Consider the following 23,657-nt stretch of genomic DNA (forward strand, 5'->3'; position numbering starts at 1 on the left):
GTTGTGCTGCTATTCATCAGCAGGATCTGGACATCTTATGAAAAACAAGGCAGAAAGCTTATTAAAAAAAAACTTAGCTAAAAAACTGAAACTTAAAAGGATGTTCATCAGGAGAATTATATATCATTGGGTTAAATCCAGCACAAAAATGTGAATGGTCTGCAATGGACCAATCACAGCCTTGATATCAATGCACCTGGGAATCCGAGGGGTGCAAGCAATATCCAACTATCCAGAATAACATGAAGATATCTGCCTGGATCAATAGCTCAAAATCATTCCCAAACAGTGTACAAAGATTTGAACTTGTATTTGCACCAAATGTGGTTCCAACAAATACTGGCTCATGGGGATAAGTACTTATGCAACAAACAAATGTTTTTTAACACATGGGGCCCGATTCACTAAAGTCCGAAATAAGGAGTGCTATTTATAGCATGCGTTAAAAATCTTATCACTTCTTATTTTTCACTCGATTCACTAAAAGGACACTTGCAGAGCGCAATATATTACGCACGTAACCATTACTTTCTGAAAACCACCATTTCCCTGAAAACTGGAGGATGCATCACTCAAGGGCCAACATATACTTGAAAAAATACGACTGCAAACTCCATCTTGTGTTGCCAATAGCTCACGAACCGCAATTTTCTTTAGTACCGCCTGCCCCAAGTAGGGTTAATATTCACACAGATTAACACGATATTTTGCACGTTTAACGCTTCATATGTGTTTGTGAATCATGCGTTAGTACTATTTCTATTCGCTAATTAACGCAATGCGTTTTTTTTGTGCATGCGATATGCGGATTAACACATGCGAAATTACTTTGATGAATCGGTACTTAATTATCGCATGCTTTTTAATGAAAAAAACTATGCGATAAGCGTTATTGACCTTTAGTGAATCGGCCCCTATAACGCTTATCGCATAGTTTTTTTCATTAAAATGTGTCATTGTAAGATAAATAACGCCAAGAACATCGCTTCTTAATTATGACAAGTCTCCTTTTAGTGAATCGAGCGAAAAATAAGAAGTGATAAGATTTTTAACGCATGCTATAAATAGCACTCCTTATTTCGGACTTTAGTGAATCGGGCCCATTGTTCTTTAAATGTTCTTTAACACCATTTTAATTTCAGGCTGTAATGCAGAAGAATAAGAAAAAGTCCAAGGGCATGAATATTTATGAAGGCACTGATGCTGGTCCTTTTCATACAACAGAAGAGCATCAAAGACTATGATTTGTACAACTATCTGCTCCATCAAAACAACAGATGTTTGAAACTGAAATCATTTTATTTGATTTTACTTTAGCTGTGTTTCTCACAGAATCTAAAGAAACCTCATTTCAGTCAGATGGAAATGATCTACAAAATAGGCTTCATTTCCAAAATGAGGGTGTAAGGCGCAGTGTTTTTTGCACATTAGCACCCTGCAGAATGGAGAACAAAAACCAGTGTTCTCCCCATGATTACAGTACTGCCGCATTGTATCCAAGTGAAAATGGCACAAGGTGCATTACCACGTGCCATATGGCAAGCACTAAGAAAAGGCTTACCAACAAAGTTTTAGCAGGCCTGATTAGACATTGTATGCCTGTTAAAACTTTGTTGGTTGACTCTTCAAGCTAAAGGTTGGGCATGTACACCTGGATCCTATATTGTTACATGTAAGATTTTATTATGGTTCATTCACTACTATCTTTTTTTTCAATCATTTTTATTTGCTTTTTTGATATTTTTTACAGATTGGATATCAAATTAAAACTTTTCCGTAATACACAGTTTTTATCCTGAAAGAATAGAAAAAAAAAAGAGAGAAGGAAGGAGAAGAAGAGGTCCCACTTTGGTGAACAATGGGACAAAGAATAGATGAAAAAGAAAACAGCTTAATAAACTTGTAAACAAAACGGTTCTTCTAATGCTAAAGTCCAGTTTTCTTTATATAATCGTGCCTTTGAGGTCCCAAGTTATAGTTAAGAAATAACTACTATCATTTTTTTAATCTTTTTAATACATAGCTGCCTTGCACCCACAAACAATGGGTTCCACACAAAGCAGCAATGCCCCAGATGCTGTGGATCTGGGGCATTAGTAAATGAACCAGCATGTGTTTTCCACACTACCCTTTTTTAAACTGAGATTTCAGATTTGGGGTTTATTTACTAAAGTCTGACCATCAACACTGCAATTTGTTTTGCATCAAAATGAATGCAGTTCCTGAAGTTACTAAACAGCTATACACCAAATTCATCTTGCAGTAGCTGGCATGATCCACAAAACTGTAAAAGCTAATGTCACCATTATTTTTGGTGGGCTGTAAACGTTTTGTACCCATTTAGGTCAACACCCTATTTTACTATAAATCTAGCAGATTTTTCGTCAGCAATGCAAAAGATAACATTAATATATAGTTTATATTCTACAAAGCTATTATCAAATACATATATTTTATGGATAGTAATAACCCTAATCAATGTACCATTCCTCAGAGGACCTCATCTCAACAAATAAATCTTGATTTTTCTCTATAATTATAACACAGCAACTTTTATGTGACTGTATCTAAACAGCATAGACCACAGTGCACCCCATTTTTTGTTTATTAGCCACACTATAAAAGCCATCTAGTAGTTATATGTTGAGTTTTTAGGATGTGATATCGAAAAAGTGATCACAAAAGACCGCTAAATATGGCTGAAAAATTTAGAATACTTTTTCTGAGGAAGGAATTCCTTTCGACATTACTAAATTAAACAAAATATTCTTCAAAATAAAAACCTTTGCTGGTGTTGATGAGTGATTTGTTATGGTTAAGTAATGAAGAATGTTGCATAAACCTTCTTATTTATAAAGTCACAATTTTGAAGGTCCCATCTGCTTTCTCCTTCTGCTGTAGTGTAATTAAAACAATAAAAAAAAAACAACAACCACCGCATGCTTCCATTGAAGATGGTCTTTTTAAACCTGTTTAATCTGTATTGATAAGGATTGGCTTTATCACTTGTTAGAAACAGTAGCTATATACTGGTTCTTTATTACAAAAGATGGAACAGCTTTAGGGAACCGTATAAAATTGGCAAATACAATCTCTTGTACCTTAAGTATTCATAATTATGAACCCATGAAGGCCATTTCCACTCATGCCAAATTTGTAAGAAGGTGGCTTCATTACATATAGAATTCTTGGGTTCTGCCTTCACCTAATCCAGTTTCAGCACTAAATTTAGTTTGTTTTTTTATGTTGTTGTTTTAAATTGTGTTTCAAGGACTATAAAATCATTTAATTAAGGTTAAGTAAAGCTCATAAAAAACATGTTTAATTGATTGTATTTATGGCATAGGAATATTGTGCATCTCCTTATGGTAATCAGTCCTATATAAAATATAGCTTACAAGCTTCCTCCCATACTTTCTGGTTCCCTCCAAGGCCCAACCTTCTCCTTCATGTGCTGGACAGCACATACTGTAGGAACTGCTACTTCAGAGTGCAAGGTACTTAAATACATGTGCACAGCAGTACAGGGGTGCAAACCACAGTTTCACGGATCCCAGACATACAGGAGAAATACAGCTGCTCTGGCAGAACTTGAAAAGTAAGTTAAATGGCTCAAAATGCCAAGCATGCATATTAATAGCACACATGATCACTTGTTAAATATAACATATACATTACTAACATAAAGAAATGCCAACCATCTAAATAAGAATGATGATTAGAACATGATAAAAAGATGATAACACATTACGCTTTGCTAAATCACTGTAACTGTGTCATTGTTTACAACAATAAACATTTTTTCTTGCCACTGAATAGAAAAGCACTGGAGTAAGTCACACTTCTTGTCACAGGTTGGTAACTTAGTTGTTAATGAGTGGGTGGAAGAATATGCACTTGTGAAACAGGGGTGTGACTCATTGCTTTGAGCCATATTAGTACTGGCTGCTAATATTCTGCAGTCAGTGTCTATTACAGTATCTCCTCAGTTCATCATTTAACAACGGCATGAGCTGCAGAAACACAATAAATCCATAAGATACTTAAGGACAAATCTCACATTTTTAAACTTTATATTATGAACAGTTGGTGTTCTTAAGATCTTAGCACATAAATTTACTCAGGTTCCTTTATCCAGAGACCTGATATCTAGAAAGCTCTGAACTATGGGAAGACCATGTCCCATTTTTAGTCTATTTTAAGCCAAAACATTCTTATAATTATTTGCTTTTTTGTCTTTAGCAATGAACCAGTATCTAGCATCATCTATACTGGTGACAAAATAATCATACTGGGATTATTTAATGTGTCAAAAGTTTAATAGTAGACCTAGAGCCCAGCCAAGTGCTATTGATGCTCTAGGAAATTTTTCTTGGCCTGGTGCCCATTTAGGGTGAAGACACATGGAGCAACTAGTAGCAGCTACTTGTCATGGCTACAATGCTGATCATTTACTAATAACTGGCTCTAGGTGTGTTTTAGCAAAAGCAATTCTCAGTATTGTCTATGGCAGGGTATTTTTTGGCGTTTAGTAGCCGTGAAAAAGTAGCTGCTACTAGTTGCTCTGTGTGTCTTTACCCTCAGATTGGCTGATTCCTGTTCACAACTTCTCCCTACACACCTTCCCAGCCAGTCACTTGGTCCCACACTGACACCCTCAGGTCATCTGAACCCCCCCCACCCCTGCAGGTTTTTATTTTCCTTATGCAGGATTGTTCCTAATAGTTGCGATCCCACACCAATATTGCACTGTAGCAACATGCCTTTGCTGCCTGCCCACAGCACCAAGTAGTCTTATGTTTATAGTACAGTAATTCAAATAAAAAAAAATATCTGGAAAACCACATGTCCCAAGCACTCCATATAATAATTTCATTACCTGTCATATAATTTCTAGATGTAATATATGTAAAAACTCTCTTTTTAGTTGTCAGCTACAGTTTGAAAGTTTGAATCAGTTGTAAGCTGCAATTGTAAGACTACTTGCACTGTTACCGTAGCATGAGAGTGATTCTGATGCAGAAAAAGGCAATATAGTAATAGAAGAAGGTGGATCATAAGGAAATGGAAGGGCTTCAGGTGGAAAAAGAAAACAAAAGTAAAATTAACTATGACAAATAAGACGCTGATCATGGGCAAGTACAAAAGAAGGAAAATTAGTGATGATAAGATATAAAGTAAAGGCAGATCAAAAGAAAAATTAGAAGACCGTAGTAAGAACTAAAACTCATGTGAAATGAAGGAAATTGGATCCAGTACTGGAAGGATAAAGTTCAAAGGAGGGGATTCAAAAAAAGATAATTGACAGGGAGGGATTTAAGAAAAGAGAATTAACAATGTTGAAATTGGACTGATAAATGGATAATGCTGGTGGACAGAGAAAAGGACAGTCAGACAATATTGGAATGGAATATGTTAAAAAAGTAAATAGCAGATACGTTATTATATTGTATTGTGATGATCAAATACAAGCACTTACTTTTTCAAACCATTTAACTCAACTACATTTTTAAAAATAATTCACTCAATATTCCAGAGATATTAACACATTCATTTATAACAGAACTTGGACAATATGTAATATTATGTATTAAGACAGCACTAACATTGACCATCTAAAATAAAAAAAACGGGTATAGTGATGACCCCAATGGGCATTTACAGGTTTATTTGCCAACATGGAGCAATCTGACCATGGAGCCTGTGGGCCATTCTGTCAGATCAGTGAAAACTGGATATTCAAGCATGCAGCTAAGCTGTATAACATCTGACAGGATGGCCAGTGGCAGACTGGTTGAAAAGTTGTATAATGTATTACCAGTTTTATAAAGAAAAGTCTGTAAGGCCTCAATAATATAGTAGAACTCAACATTTTATAATTGTGTATATAATTATTGAAAAGGGAGATGTTGATATTGATAAAAGTGAAAAAGGGTGAGTTTGGGCAAAAAAAAGAGAGTGGACCGGGTGAAATAAACAGAGATTAGGGATATGTGAAAAAATTAGGAGTGGGAGAGCTATGTAGAGAATTAACAGAGGGAAAATGGGCATGTATACTAATTTGAAAACGGGGAAAGAAATACAGTAGGGTAGATGGACTAAAAGTAAAAAGCAAAAACTCTCTTTGCAGTTGTCAGCTACAGTTTGAATATAATATAGGTTTATGGCAGTGTAGGTGAGAAATAAAATGGTAGTGGATCAGTTGTAAGCTGGAACTGTAAGATTAGGAGAGGGAGAGCTATGTAGAGAATAAACAGAGGGAAAATTGACCTGTATATTAAATTGGAGATAGGGAAAGAAATACAGTAGGGTAGATAGACTAAAATAAAAAAATTAAATCTGTTATGTAATAAGCTCCTGAAACAAGCACATACTAAGCCTGCATGTGGCAAGGGTTGTTATAAGGACAAAGGTCTGGGATGTTTCATAAAGTGTAGGGCACAAAAAAAGGAAAGTTTTTCCTTTATTTAACATACAACAATGAAAGCTGGGATGCACTGCAAATTAGGACAGAAAACCACAATTGGTAGGGTGTGGTCATCACTTAAAAAAACACCTACATCAGCTGTAACCTTGAAAGACTGAGCTCAACATAAATTATTGAAGCTCTTCACTTTATGGTCCTCAGTAACTCACTAAAGTGGAACAAAAGCAACAAATTAATGGGTAGCAAACCATACAATGCTTATACTGCAGATATGATTAATACCACCATAATTGTTTACTGTAGATGGGGCTTGGCTTTTCAGGTTTATGCCATGTTTTTTTTACCCACAATGCATTATTTAATGTGTGCTAGGAAATCAGTATAGTTACTAATGTTGTAAAACCGATAGTAAGGAACTGTACTTAGGACAGTCAACCCTCAATAAGGCTCATTTATGAAAGGAAGTGCAACATACAAAGGAACCACTGGCAGTAATCAAGGCAGGTTTTCCAGGCTTACTTGCAACCCTGTACCCTATTCTTTGCACTTGTAAGCAATTTATGAGAGAAGCCTAATAGGGTGCCTTGGCGCTGTTCACCGGGTGTAAGTAATGTGTATAGGAGCAAAATGCCTTTGTGAATAATGTGTGCATAATTTTGCATCCAATTTAGTAGTTTGCACTTTTACTCGTAAATGAGCATACATCTGACAGTACCTAATCCTCTAGCCTGTATAATGTTGTTGGTTCAGCTGGTGGGAGGATGTTGGGAGCTGCATTTTATTGTCATTTGGGAGTGGAATTTAATGCATTTCCCTTATACAAAATAAGAAACATTTCTTGAGTATGAATGTATTCTATTCAGCATTTCAGCAATATGTTTTTCAAGTACTTTGTATCTTATTCACCAATTCTTAAAAAATGAAAGGTAAACCTGCATTTTTACATAAATTTGATAACATATCCTTACTAAATACTAACTGGATTTAGTGAATTAAGTCTTGCATTTGCCAGTTTGATTGCTGTAACACAAACACATAAGAGTACAAGGACGGCATTTTCCCTAGTGCCAGCTAACGACTGCTATTACATCTTTGTCTCTGGATTTAAACCACTGTGATTTTCATTTCATCAAATTTTGTCCTCCGTTTACATTGTAACATAGTACAATGTTTATAATTAAACAGCATCACTTGCTTCCCTCAGAGCTGTACACAGAATCCTGAAAGGAGCCCCACAGAGCTTACAATCAACATTTGGTGACCGAAGCACCAGCTGCTCAAGGACTGGAATGGTATCCATCTTAATTATGAATTAGTAGACTAAAAGTAATTCTAATTGGTCCAAGGTGATTTATGTAAAGTGACTGAATAGGGCCCTCTGTGAGAACATATCCAACAAGACCATAAATAAAAAAGTGCTTCCACAGAAAAGTAAGCAGTGCTACAGCATTTCTTATGCCATCATGCCCGCATATTTCATTAAAAGCTCTTTTCCCATTTCCATTAGCACTGGAACCCTGCTCATTATACACTCTTGCAGGCAAGTTACAGATAGCAGATCTATATAAGCATCTCTCAAACCAAGGTAACTTGCTCTTCAGTCCCTCGTATTCTCTGCTTTTAACTGCTTTCGCACCAATTGCCATATAGCCTAACACCAGCTTCCTGCATCATCAGAAGTATTTCCAAAACTGAATGTGTGTACAGACACAGCTAAATATTAACATTTCTAATATTTAAATGACTGGAATACACAGCAGTTCTTAAAGTAAAACCACAGGTGGGACACTAAAAAAGGGGCAGCCTGAATAGAAATGTATAAAATAAAAATAAAATGTAAAAAAATCTGTCTAGTTGTCTCCTCCTTATATGCCCAGTGCTTTATTCCCTTTATTCCATTTAGCAGCATCTGCAGGAAAAATAAAGAGACAGCCTGGCAGGTGGAGAACCATCTCCCCTAAATAAAGGGACAGCCAGGCAGGTGGAGTACCATCTCCCTTAAATAAAGTGACAGCCAAGCAGGTGGAGTACCATTTCCCTTAAATAAAGAGACAGCCTGGGAGGTCCATTACCATTTTCCTATATAAAGAGACAGTCAGGCAGGTGGAATACCATCTCCCCTAAATAAAGAGACAGCCTGGGAGGTACAGTACCCTCTCCCCTATATAAAGATCCAGCCTGCCAGGTGTAGAACCATCTCCCCTAAGTAAAGAGCCAGCCTGGAAGATACAATACCATCTCCCCTGAAAAAAGAGACAGTCTAAGTGGTAAAGTCCTCTAAATAAAGAGAAAGATTGGCAGATATAGTACCATCTTCCCAAAATAAAGAGACAATTAATAAAGCAGTAGCTTTTCCCCTAAAATAATGTGACAACCTGGCAAGTACCAACAGTACCATCTCTCCCAAATAAAGTGACATCTTGACAAACAGCACCACCTCCCCTGAATAAAGAGACAGCCTGGCAGGTACAGTTCTATCTACCCTTAACAAAAAGACAGTCTGGGAGGTACCTACAGTAATATCTTCCCAAAATAAAGAGACAGCATGGCAGGTACCTACAGTAGCATCTTCCCAGAATAAAGAGACAGCCTAGCAGGTACCTACAGTAGTATCTTCCCAGAATAGAGAGACAGTCTGGCAGGTACCTACAGCAGTATCTTCCCAGAATAAAGAGACAGCCTGGAAGGTACATACAGTATTATCTTCCCAGAATAAAGAGACAGCCTGGCAGGTAACTACAGTAGTATCTTCCCAGAATAGAGAGACAGTCTGGCAGGTACCTACAGCAGTATCTTCCCAGAATAAAGAGACAGCCTGGAAGGTACCTACAGTATTATCTTATCAGAATAAAGAGACAGTCTGGCAGGTAACTACAGTAGTATCTTCCCAGAATATAGAGACAGCCTGGCAGGTACCTACAGTAGTATCTTCCCAGAATAAAGAGACAGCCTGGCAGGTACCTACAGTAGTATCTTCCCAGAATAAAAAAGACAGCCTGGCAGGTACCTACAATAGTATATTCCCAGAATAAAAAGACAGCCTGGCAGGTACCTACAGTAGTATCTTCCCAGAATAAAGAGACAGCCTGGCAGGTACCTACAGTAGTATCTTCCCAGAATAAAAAGACAGCCTGGCAGGTACCTACAATAGTATATTTCCAGAATAAAAAGACAGCCTGGCAGGTACCTATAGTATTATCTTCCCAGAATAAAGAGACAGCCTGGCAGGTACCTACAGTAGTATCTTCCCAGAATAAAAAGACAGCCTGGCAGGTACCTACAATAGTATATTTCCAGAATAAAAAGACAGCCTGGCAGGTACCTATAGTAGCATCTTCGCAGAATAAAGAGACAACCTGGCATGTACTTGCAGTACTATCTCCCCTAAATAAAGAACCACGTACAATTATGCCCCCCCTGAAACACGCAAAGGGGCACAAAACAATGAAAGCCCTTACCAATCATTGATCTCTCCCTGGCAGCCGGGCTCGGCGTGTTCATGTTGCTCCGTGCATAGCAGTTAGTGAGTGGCTGTCTCCATGCGAAGGGGAAGAAGACACGCACATTTCCTTTGCTGTTCATTTAACCTCGCACAGACAGCAGCCCTTTCATGATAACAGCTGAGAGCAGTTTAAGGTTGCCGTGCTGTGTGTGCCGCTGCAAGGCCACAGCTCATTGATGAGGAGGAGCAGTGATGGATCGCCCCGCATGTCTCGGTATAGTAACCTAATAAACTCCTGAGGTAAAGTACACCGGCGGTGCCAAGCGACACGATTGTTCTTAGTAACAATAGTTACCCTGTAGGGCGGGGGTATTCAGGTGGTCCTTCTTTATGTTTGTTCAACGTGGGTTCTGCCTCATCCTCTAATTAATCCCTCGAGAGCCTGCCGGAGAGCTGCTCTGATTACAAAGTAATGGCTCCATCAGGCGCAATTAGATTCCGAGCAAAAAGACTATAGTTTGCATGAAAAGTCTCTCAGTAAACAGTTCGTAGTCCTGTGGGCTCCGCGGGGGGTGCTCTCTTAATTAACCCTGAGAGGGCTAGGCTGGGCGCTTTCCCTCAGCAGCTCCGCCGCTTTCTGTCTCCCTCTCTCTCTCTGTGTTTCATAAGCACACTAAATGGATGTGGTGCCGGGCGGTAGAAGGCAGTGCTCACAAATTCATTCAATCCCTTTCTGTGATGTTTTTTTTCACATTCTGCCTGCTGTAGCTCTTTTCTTTTCCATTAGTTTTGCCAGACGACCGGGTTTGGATTTCTTTCATGTAAATCTAGAGAAGCCAAGTAATATGCATCCGTACGCAGATAATAGGAGAGCACTTGGGTTATTTTCACTGATCACAGGCTAGATTATAGAGCTTTATGTATAATAACCTATTAAAGAACCAGCCTTCCTAAGCAGAGGAGAAGAATAAAATTGAAAATGTGTGTAGTCAGCATCCTGGTAGGTTAGCCATCAGAATAGGGACCCAAAGTGCTAGAAATAGGATATAGGAGCTGCAGATCCCCTGTAGGAATCCTGAGGTTCCAGAGGCTCCACACACACATTAATACTGCATAGGCTATTGCAGAGTATTGTATATGGGCTGTGTTATACAGGCTTTTTATCAATAAGTACATTGCTACATATGTTTATCAACCAGGTACTTCCAACCTACTAAACACCAAGACATAAATTAAAGAGCTGAACTAGATCTCTGTGTAATCTATGCTCTGTGCAAAATCAGTCTTTTTGATTATAGAAGCACCCTGCCAGGGATAAAACTGCAATAATTACTGTAGAATAATGTCACTCTAAGTGCAACTTATATGATAATGTACCCCATGCTAACATATAAGGTTATTAGAAGTAACTTCAGAGATTCTTGACATGTAACCTGCAGTCCTATGCCTTTATAAAGATCCTTGGTGTAATTTTAAGTATATATACATACAGTACATATATATATATATGTGTATACAGAGTCCAGTATATATATACTATTACTATAGATTAAATACCTACCCTCCTCCTTTAAAGAAACCATGCAGATTTTGAGCTGAGCAATATTGCAAAAAATGAAATTGTATTATGGGAGCAGTTTTTGTGTCCTGGCTTTTAACAATACTTTTCTTGTTGTCCACAAACAGGTCTTATTATCTTCTCCTAATAAAAACAGAGATGAGTCAAACCATAAGGCAGAACAGAAGGTAAACATACAAATTGTGCAGTGTATCTTGTATTTGTAGATTGTAAGCTCTTTTGGGCAGGGCCCTCTTCATCTCTTGTATCGGTTATTGATTGCTTTATATGTTACTCTGTACGTCCATGTATGTAACCCACTTATTGTACAGCGCTGCGGAATATGTTGGCGCTTTATAAATAAATGTTAATGTAATGTAATGTAAATGTATTTGGTGTATCAGGTTTTGGAACTAAACCATTAATACGCATGTTTAGGAAAGATATTTTATTATTTTACAAATATTACTGTCCATGATTTTTATATTAATGCCTATTGCATTTTAATTAACTTAGTGTCACTCACTACTTGTGCTTACATAACCATATCTTGAGATATATACAGGTATGGGATCTGTTATCTAGAAACAAAATACAAGAAGGCCATCTTCTATAAACTTAATTTTAATGAAATAATTCAAATTTTTACAAATAATATCCTTTATTTCTGTAATAATAAACAGGACCTTGTACTTGATCCCAACTAAGATATAATTAATCCTTATTGAAGGCAAAACAATAAAATTTTGTTTATTTAATGTTTAAAGGAGAAGGAAAGCTATCATCACTGGGTGTACCAAAATTTTAGGCACCCCCCAGAGATTGTAATGACTTACCTGATACCCTGGGCAGGTGCTCCTGTTAGGAGAAAACTGCACCTGTCTGGGGTACCTGTGAGTGAGTTATCCTTTTCCTTCTTCTGTCTTCGAGCAGCTTCCACTTGTGCAGTAGAATAAGAAGCTGAACTTTAACAAAAAAAAGGCTTTTTCACTAAACTGCACATGTGTTGGCCCAGGGATCATGAAGAAAGAAGACAGGGGGAAGAGGATTGCTTGTCTGCAGGTACCCTGAGCTGGTGCAGTTTTCTGCTGACAGGGAACCGACCTGGGGTAATAGGCCCCATACATGTATAATTTGAGTTTAGGTGCTAATTTATTACCCTGCCCTAAAAAATTTACAATAATCATGGTGGGCTTTTCAATATGTTCTGCCATATAGCTATATTCAGGAAAACATCAGTCAATTATTTTGTTATACATAGCAAACCCTTAGTATATACTAAAACAGTAGGTACAGGTATGGGATCCCTTATGCGGAAACCCGTTATCCAGAAAGCTCCGAATTACGGAAAGCCCGTTTCCCATAGACTCCATTTTAATCAAATCAGAATTTTAAAACTGATTTCCTTTTTTTCTGTAGTAATAAAACAGTACCTTGTAATTGATCCCAACTAAGATATAAATAATCCTTATTGGATGCAAAATAATCCTATTGGGTTCAATAATGTTTTATTGATTTTTTAGTTGACTTAAGGTATAGAGATCCAAATTACGGAAAGACCCCTTATCCGGAATACCCTTGGTCCCGAGCATTCTGGATAACGGATCCTATACCTGTACTACATATAGATTGAGTTTTGCCTGTGCTACATTGAGCACCATGCATCATTGTTGCTATTCTTTGTCACAATCTGACAGCCCATGTGCTTGGGAACACCTTCAGCAGTTATGGATTAAGGGATAAGAGATGTTTTAAGAGTTACAGTGAAGCAGTGTTATAGGAGCTGCTCTATTCACATTGAATAGACACTCGATAGGCAGAGGAACTGCTTTCAGCTCCCAGTCTCTGACGTTGTTCTGACAATAATATAATTGAAGGTGAGGTTCTGTGTTTTCACGAAAATGTAGAGACGAGAGGCATCTTGACTGCATGGGCAAGGACAGAGATTAATGAGTGGAGGAAGAAGCTTATTGCATGGTATTGTCAAATCCACGAACTGTGAGGCGGTGTGGTAATAGAGATTTATAAAGATCTAAGGGCTGAGTGAGACTGAATAAAAAAAAACTCATACTAGGAAGAAATAAATAGAAAACATTTGGATAGAGCACAACACAAACTACTCTGTAGCGCTGTCTCTAAATATATTTATATAAAAAAAAGCAAATGAAGCAGCCAATTAAGAAAAGAGGCTAGGTTTTCTAAAAAAAATCCTCTTCTAACACCAGTGCTAGTGTAAGGAGAGGTTAATAAATGGTAGGCTCATGGGTCATTACCTAGCCGCCTCTGTCTGCTACCCCCCCCCCCCCCCCAGTTACTCCCCTGAGCCAATTGGATGTGCTGTAAAGTTTAAAAAAAATAGACTAAAATGATGGAGGTGGTAGAAAATGTCATTCTAAAGCAGCATCCCAATATACATTAAACATTTTCAATGGTTTTAAGTGGTTTGTTCACCCTTGAAATAACTTTTTGTGTGATGTAGAGAGTGCTATTCTTAGCCAACTTGGAATTGGTCTTCACTTTTTTTTATTGTGGTTCTTTTTAATTATTTCACTTTCTGTTCAGCAGAAATTATTTCACTTCTATCACAAGTCATGTTAGCTCAACAGCTGTCAGATATAAGTGACTCTAAGTGACTATGCTCAACCTGCATAGTCAGTTAACCCTAGGGTCACTGACACTCTGAAGTTCAAAGATAGCTGTTGAATAATAAAAATAAAAATAGAATAATATAAATATAAATCACATTGCAGGAACATGTTACAGCAGGACAAGGGTAAACTATTTATATTCACATTCCTCATTTCCCAACGTGGAAGTTGCACTTTACTAAATAAAGCAAAAGGGGAGAGACAAAAAAACTGAACTGCTTTCCTAGGCAACTAAGAATAGCTTATGTAATCTGATATATCTCACATTTTCTCACTGAATGAAAACATATATGTATCTGTGAATGTTACAACAGCAAGTTCTTTAATTATTGATAAGCTTGTGTTCCAATGTTAATGTCACTTGCAACATCTTGTGTTTCAACACTCAAAGTAAAATGGCCTTTGATATCTTCTAACAAAACAAAGCAGCAGCAGTGGAGATGTTCAGCTTCTAATCCAGTGTGCTTGCAGTCTGTTTTAGCACTGAAAATTGATCATACAGGCATTTTCTGTGTACACTGAAGGTCCTAGATAATATTATATTGTATAAAAGAATGGACAAGCACACTGTACAAGTTTGTATCTGCGTTGCAAAGGAGAAACAAGGGTTAATGAGTAGGAAGTACTGTAGACAGACATTAGAATATGTAGCTAGTAAATCTACAAATAAGGGCATGCATTATTGATAGTGTGCTGGAAACAGCATTCAAAGGAATGAAGGCACAGCTTCACTAACTGGCCCTACATTCATATTCAGTAATGAATATTGGACTGTAGGGAAGAGGGTTTGATTGGACAGTATTTCTATGCAAGACTTGTTTGTTGACCATAGAAAAAGCTTATAAGCTATCATGAATGAGGCAGTTGTTTTTCTCTTCCTTACCTTTGCAAGCAATTTTCTGTTTGACTGATAATTATAAAGATTTTTCTCAGAAATAATTGTTACTGTTGTACTTATGTTTACATTTTTCAGTGTGTATATAATAGAAGCAAGCATAGGGAGATTTGACAGACCTTCCACCAACCCCAACCTATTCAAGATTTAATGGGTATGGATCTGGTCTAGATAAATCATTCTACAGTCCTAAAACTTACTTTCACTTTTTTATATATGTTTATCTCAACAAAGATTTTATTCCCCCTCAGAATGCAAGTGAAATCTTCTCTTTTGGCCATAGTTTGGTAATGGCACCTAAATGTTTATTTATGAATATGGTACAAAGTGGAATTTGCACAACTGCCATGATTTTTTACCCAAAATGCAGAATTCCAGCATATAAACATGCTCGAACCATGTCCAAACTGGCACACTATACATCAGAGCAGGCTGGGGAAAGGCTTTGGTACTCCTTTCAAGAAGTTGCAAGTGCGTAAGGGTGCAGGGACCCTTTATAAGTAGCGTAATGGCATCGACGCGCACTTAATTTTGTGCCCATTTTATTGTGATTATAAAAGAATGACCCTTCCAATGTCAATTCAATAAAGCCCTGAGAAGCATTCATATTTTGGGAGTATAAAACTGAAATCTAAGTTTTAAAAAATGTATTATTTAACAAATGGATCTAACAAATATACAGTAAATGTAAAATTACAAATAAAGAGAATTAAAATTTCTTCCTAAACATATTTGGAATAAAAAAATACAATAAAATACAAAATATAATAATTGTAAATGAAATTATTTTTTTTCCATCCCTCCTGTGGGTATTCTTTATAAACTAGAATTCATTCACAGAATAGAAGTCTTGAAAGTGGCTGTCCTACCATACATCATTAAGCGGGAGAGTTTTCTCTCTTAAATTACAAGTTATAGCTACAGTGGTGGACATGACAATCAGCATTGGAACGTAGCGGAAAACTCTGAGGTCATTTGGTTGCCCATAGCAAGGGTGCTGTTCAACATAACTTCTTAACAATTCCTGACAGCTAAGATTTTTAGAACATAATTTCTTATTACACATATATTTTAAGATTCCTTACTTGCTACAGGGTCTTACTTGACTGAATCAGTCTACGGGGCTAGAAACTGTACTCATCTCTGGAGGATCCTAAAGCAAATGGGTTAGCACACATCTAACACACTTTTTAAGAGTCTAGTTGATACCACTGTACTTTGTGATGACTAACTGTGCAATTATTATCATTATTTATTTACTAATATAGCTTTAACATATTATACATCATCAAATACTATCCTGGCCCCAGTGGACCTTAGAACCTTTGGTTCCTATCACTTTCCGTTCACACATCCACATAGTTTTATCAGGAGCCAATTACCTTGTTTGTATTTTTATGTAATGTGCACAATATAGGTACAACCAACCATAGGTGTGGCAATGGAAGTATCTGGCAAAACCTCAACACCCTTTTCTTCAGAAACAGCAGGCTAGTACAAACCAGACCATCACAGTAAAAAACATCTGGGGCATGTGCATCTGGACTCCTGTTCTGAATGGGGAGTTTAAAGGAATACTGTCCTACAGTGGCCTCCATGGGCTAGTAGCACTGCTGGTACTCTCCTGAATTTCAGCGAGTGGTTAAACAAGCAAAATTGCTTGTACTGTTCCACAATCATTTAGGGTGGCTTCAGGCATGTCTCTACCAGCTAAAATACCCTGTGGAGAAACTGCCTCATGGGCCATTAGCCTCAATAAGGTTGTACAGTAAAGGATATATAGAAATATACACACAGTATGCACTTGTAAATAATGGTACATTGACTTTTTGAAAAATAACTCCAGATACTAAATACCTTATAAAGCTAGGATCTAAAGTAGTGGCACCCAAAATACATTGAAAACAGTGGGCAGTGGCACCACAAATACATGAAATGAGATGGCTGCCTACACACCAATATTACAACAAAAAATACATTTGTTGTTTCAAGAATAACATTTTAAATGATAGTGCAAATTATTTACTATGTAAACAGTGTAATTTAGAAAACCATATTACACCTGATTATGTTATGTAAACAGAAATTTAAAAATCCTCAAAAAAAAATCATGACAGAATACCTTTAACCCATATCTAACTAGATCCTCTGTGTATATAGTACATTTAAAACCTGTACGTCACATCAATGGGAATTATAAGCGTCCCATGCATATCCTTCTTTAGATGTCATGGGGACAAACTCGGTAAAATAACTGATACATGCATAGGATAAATACAAAGCAAATAACAAAGACCAAAACAAAGATCTTAATGGACAGACAAATTGGACCAACTGGTTCTCTTCTACCAAATGCTATGTTCCTGTGATTTGAATAATAAGTGATTATAGGCATAGAGGGTTCTTTTGAACACCAAGGCTTTCCCAAAGAACAATGCAACAGTCAAAACCCAGGTGTGCTATAGGCATTTCAGGGATTTTCAGAGAACATATTAAATAGCAGAGATGTATTTGTGTTATTTCTTTAAAACTTCTAATGATAAGCTGCAGTGTGATATGGACCTGAATAACCTTTCTGAATTCTCATAAAATACACAAATAAAGAAGATTTTTGACATTATAGCTTTTTTCTTTTACATTTACTTCTCAGTGATTAATATTAAATGAACTCATTTTTAATTCATAGCTTCCAGAAATATAGGTCAGGGGTCTGCGAATCACTGACTTGCCAGAACTGTTGTGATTGTGCTTTTCAGTGTTATTGAAATCATAACTTCTCCACTGCAAGACAGTTGGTAGTGTTTTACTGGCGATAAACAGAACATTTTATGATCTTTTATCGTACTTAGTAAAATATGGAGCTGTTTTCTGTATTTTTTTTCAATAATTACATGTCCGTTGCTTTCTCAGTTAATAAAAACACATTGCTTTTATACTTATTTAATAAGTATAATCACTTTATAAAGGACAAAAGGTGGAAGATTTAAAGGAGAACTAAACCCTAAAAATGAATATGACTAGAAATGCCATATTTTGTATACCAAACTGACTGCACTAGCCAAGCGTTTCAGAAATGATATAGGTCTTTACAGTAGTCACAAGAGCTCCTCATTTTGGATTTTGTTATTTATTTAATCAAGCTTTAATTCTCCTTTTAATAGCCCTACTGTGAAAAAAGGTGCAGCACGGGAGCTTATATGAGCCTACAGAATATGACATTTGACAGTAAAAGCAGCTTATGTCTAATTTACAGTTAATCACAAGCTAAGTCAAACTGGACTATTGATTGGCTGATATGTAATATTAAAGTGGTAATGTATATTCTGCTGCACAGGATAAATGGAGTTTCCTTTTTAACAATTAATATCAGGGTTTAGGGAAACCCTCTGAATCACCTAAAATTGATATTTGGATGTTTGGTAAAAGCAATTAACAAACTAAATGTTTTCTCTTACTTGCCATGTAATTTAGTATTAATTTTGTGTAATTCACCTCTTGTTATTGCTTGATATGGCAATGTCCAGCTACTTTGGTACACTTTTTAAAAAGGTCAGTCAGCAATGTCCCTTTTCAAATCATCTAACTCAAGTTAATTCACCAGAGAGTAACTGATGAAATTGAAAGATACAAGGAAGGTGAGTTATGCCACAAGGCTGGTCATTATGAGATTTCTGAATTTATATTTTTCAAAAGAATAAAAAAAGGTTTAACATGTTACACTGAATCATTGCCATCTAGGCATAAAACACTGTTAAGTAAAACAATAAGTTTTTAACATTCCTGCCTGCACCTGGTGGGCTTATTTTTATGTTTCAAGTGATAAATAACATTACTAAGAAAAAAGGTGATACAGTCATATGAAAAAGTTTGGGAACCCCTCTTAATTCTTTGGAGTTTTGTTTATCATTGGCAGAGCTTTCACAGTATCAACTTTCTTTTAATATATACTGTAACATGACTTATGGAAACAGAAGTATTTCAGCAGTGACATAAAGTTTATTGGATTAACAGAAAATATGCAATATGCATCATAAATTTGGGCACCACAACAGAGATATTACATCAATATTTACTTGAGCCTCCCTTTACAAATATAACAGCCTCTAGATGCCTCCTATAGCCTTTGATGAGTGTCTGGATTCTGGATGGCAGTATTTTTGACCATTCGTCCAAAATCTCTCCAGTTCAGTTACATTTGATGGCTGCTGAGCATGGACAGCCTGCTTCAAATCATCCCATAGATTTTCGATGATATTCAAGTCGGGGGACTGTGACGGCCATTCCAGAATATTGTACTCCCTCTGCATAAATGCCTTTGTAGATTTCCAACTGTGTTTAGGGACATTGTCTTGTTGGAATATCCGACCCCTGCATAACTTGAATTTTGTGACTGATGCTTGAACATTATCATGAAGAATTTGTTGATATTGGGTTGAATTCATCCGACTCTGGACTTTAACCAGGGCCCCAATTCCTGAACTTGCCACACAGCCCAACAGCATGATAGAACCTTCACGAAATTTGACAGTAGGTAACAGGTGTTTTTCTTGGAATACTGTGTTGTTCTTCTTCTTAAACCATGATACTGAACAATCTTTGTTTTCAGATCTTTTGAGAGTTGCTTTGAGGATCCCATGCTGTCACTCTTCAGAGGAGAGTCAAACAGAAGCACAACTTGCCATTCGCCACCTTAAATACCTTTTCTCATGATTGGACACACCTGCCTATGAAGTTCAAGGCTTAATTAGCTAATCCAACCAATTTGCAGTATTGCAGTAATCCGTAATGAGCAGTTACTAGCAAAATTACAAGGCTACCCAAATTTTTGCACAGACAGTTTTTCACATTTGATTTAATTTCATACAACTAAATACTGCGTCACTAAAAATCTTTGTTCAGAAAACACCCCAGTACTCAGATGTTCCTGGGAAATGAAAGACATACTACTGTTATCTTTTTTGTTGAAAGTGGAGTAAATTATTATGCAGGCTGAGAGGGGTTCCCAAACTTTTTCATGACTGTAGTACAGGGTGAGAATGTCATGGCTGCTTTAATTGTTTGATCCCAATGATACTGCCAGAAACACTAAGGGGCCGCAAATGCAATATGAATTAAACTTGCACTTTTACTTAAATGCCCATCTGTTACCTATATTGTTCAGTAAAGTAAAAAAAACACTTTGAAGCTACATACAGATATTTTATTACATAACAAATAAATAATATACACTGACCTTGTTATTAGAAGGCAGCTGTTTTATTTCTCTAAATATACTGCTTACAGAGTTGCTATGAGCTAACTGTGCAGTATGTTTCCATAATTGTTCATATGACATTACATACTATGTATTCTGATTTGAGATTAACATTGAAATAAAGCTCAGAGCAAGCAAATTAGAGAAGGAAACCATATTGTTAATGGAAATCCTACCTCAGGCAATACACTGAGCTTGTTTAGAAAACACCAGCAGGGTTGGCCTTATGTGTATGCATATGTGTATGTGTGTGTGTGGGGGGGGGGGGGGGTTGATCACAATCCATGACGTGTAGCCTGCAAAATCTTTTTTTTTTTTTTCAAAACTTTTCAGTGTCCATATGAAAAGCAAATTGGTTATTTCTGCATACTGATCATAAACCCCTATTCCACCTAAAATTGCAGGTTGTTTGTCAAGCATACTTTGCCGCCTCTAAATGATTTTATTTCCCAAGTGAGCCTTCTGAAAGTGTGAGTACTATAGGATATGAGGCAATAACAATACAATGGTAAGGACATTAAGGCTGATAATAAATTTAAGATATTAAGAATTTCTCAGTGATGTCATGTTCTCCTTTCATATTACATATATCCTAACTATTCTGCTTGAAAATGAAAAAGGATACAGTAATACTACCTCATTATTCAATAGTCCAATGTGAAATTGAAGTAAACCACAACCAAATACATAAATAGATGTATCTATACATGTTCCAATGTGTGGTAAGTTACAAACATTTATGAGGGACCATTGATGATGACCCCAGCTGTACCACTATAAATTATGTCCCTTAGTTCTCATTCAGTAAGCACTTGTATCTGGGTTTTTGCTAGTATACACAATGCATAGTTTGGGTGGTAAGAGCAGAGCTCCTTTGACCCTCTACCTTGTGCATCTGAATGATATATAATTCTGTTTGTGTAAAAATAACTATTTAAAGTGCATCTCTGTTGATAATTTAATATGCATTATAGTAAATTAATGCAGGGTATTACAAAACATATAATCTAGAGCAGTGCTGTCCAACTGGCATCCCGTGGGCCTCCCTCTGTGTGTCCCCCCCCCCCACCTGTCTGACTGCTTTGATGGCTTACCTTTGTGTAAGCTTTAAATAGTATCAGTACTGAGATTAACTGGCCCCCTGCATGGTTCCAACCTCAGATTCAGGCTGTAATTCACACTTTTTAATCTCTGCATTGTTCACCCACACCACCTCTTCACACCTCAGACTGTAGGAACATTGCCAGCATTGTGCCACTGTATGCTGCCTTATGCTCGCAGCCCGGGGGGGCGCTCATTCGCGCATGCGCACACAGGGGGGGCGACCAATGGGGGTGGCCACAAGACAAATCCGGCGATGAATCCTTTTACATATGAATGATGGTTTATATCACTGTAGTGAGCACCAAGCATTTGGGTTTTTGCTGCGCTACCACCATTAATGTGGGCATGGTCTTAAAAGCTCTTGTGATAACATGGGTGTGGTTTGAATTGGGTATGGTTTAAAAAAGAGGGAGTGGTCAAAAATGGCTTCCATTAGCGTCCCTCCACTATTTATGCTAGAGAAATTCCTGCCCTTGGCACCACAGAAGTCGGACAGTACTGATCTAGAATCACAACAATGCTGAAGTATAAAATCTACTTCAGTCTTAATTAAATAAATTATCATAAAAATATATCCATGGACCTTGTTGTAGTAAGTAAGTAGATCCCTTAAATCAAATATGTCAGCTGGGAACTAGAAATTTAACAGATGGTTGGCTCTGGGTTTGACATCCCTGACATGATGATTTTTAACTGGTTAGGATAAGCTTTATGGGAAATGACATTTATAAGAAAGAAAAGCATGTATCAGGCTGAGTCATCTTGCATAGTTTATGTCTATCTTGTAGCTGCCTTCTAGGTCAAAACAATGGTGCAGGCTTTCACTAGGGATTATAGGTATAACCATTTTGTCAAAAGTAGTTATAATTTACAATATATTGTCACTTACGAAAAGGAAGGCATGGATGTAATTTGCCATTTTTTGCACTGTACGTTCCACCCAAGATGAATTGCCACAGATCTGTACTCAGGGTAAGAATAGGGCTTGCCTGCACCTGCTGACAGTGCTCTTTGCACCTTTTGCTGATTTTTTTATTTTTTTTTAATCTCACAAGAAGATGCAGAGCTCAGCAGAAGTGCTCTCTGCATAGGCTCTCAGATTTCTGTTTGCAGTCTTTATAAATGACCCATAAAATCTTGTAAAGATGCCCATTTGTGCTGCTTATATCAGAGTGATTGATCCATTTTTGCTTCTGCTCTAAGGAAGGCGGTACAATATAAGAACATATCTCTTCTTATAGAGCTATGGAACCAACCTGTGCAAATAGCAAAGCACTTACCACTTTCCCATATGAACAAATTTATACTGCATATAAAAAGGTTAAACAGTAAATATTAAAACATAAATGTACTATCAGCACCAAAAATAAACCACTACTTAAAATATAAAACTAAATCACGAAAAGCATACAAGCATGTGGATATCAATAAAACATAAATGCAAGACCAGGCTGAGAAAAAGATAAATACAATCCATTATCAATTCATGAAAAAGAATAAAATCTGTATGATCAGGGCTTGACTTTGGAAGATGGAATTACTTTTTTAAGTTGGTCACATCTAGTCCAATATGTAATTACAGTATTTTTAGAAACTTGCCCAGTATACAATGGTATTAAAACATAAATAGTGATGGGTGATAATAATTCGGCAGACATGGATTTGTGGCAAAAAAATCTCGCCTGTGTAAAAAAAATAGCTGTAAAAAAAAATGATACACATCAAAAAATTGCCAGGCACAACAATTTTTTTTGACAGGCGACATTCTGACCTGCATGCTCACAAACTAAGCGAACAGCTATGTGACCCTCCCTCAAGTCACTGATTGGTTACTAAACGCTAACAGCTTAAAGAGCTGTAAAGGAGGAAGTAGTATTCTGGCTATTATGTTAGACATCTGCCAACTCAAGCCTTTATAGATTACATTTTTGGCTAACTAAGTATATTGAAAACATTTCTTATTTTGCACAGGCTATCTTTTTTACCCAGTTTAATTTTTACACTGAGCTCTTGCATGGGCAAAAATGGTGAGCAGCTCTTTTTTCTTGTATATATCTCTCATCTTTACATCCAGTAACTTTGTTTAAATAAAGCTGAGCGTTTTCATCCAAAGTGCTGACAATGTTAACTTTCTAACTTTACAAAATCAGAATAGTTTGTATTGATTTAATAATGGATTCCTTATGGAAAGAGGGATGCTGTTATGCCATTAAATGTGTGGCTATAAACCACTATAAGCTGTTTAGCTATACATTTTTATGTTCTATTACCTATTCCTTAGTGATGAGCGTATTTTTTCGCCAGGCATGGATTCCCAGATAATTTCCGC

At 36.8% G+C, this 23,657-nt stretch overlaps 1 protein-coding gene across 1 annotated transcript in view; it reads right to left on the reverse strand.

Moving 5' to 3' along the window:
- The window catches only part of lingo2 (leucine rich repeat and Ig domain containing 2), a 126,180-nt gene extending 115,369 nt beyond the window's left edge, over positions 1-10,811 (reverse strand). The window contains exon 1 of the mRNA XM_004910824.4: positions 9,886-10,811. The gene's annotated coding sequence lies outside the window, so the exon portion shown is untranslated. The remainder of the gene's footprint in view (positions 1-9,885) is intronic.
- Between the last annotated feature and the right edge of the window lie 12,846 nt (positions 10,812-23,657).

This window comes from Xenopus tropicalis, chromosome 1 (assembly GCF_000004195.4).
Source record: "Xenopus tropicalis strain Nigerian chromosome 1, UCB_Xtro_10.0, whole genome shotgun sequence".
NCBI lineage: Eukaryota > Metazoa > Chordata > Amphibia > Anura > Pipidae > Xenopus > Xenopus tropicalis.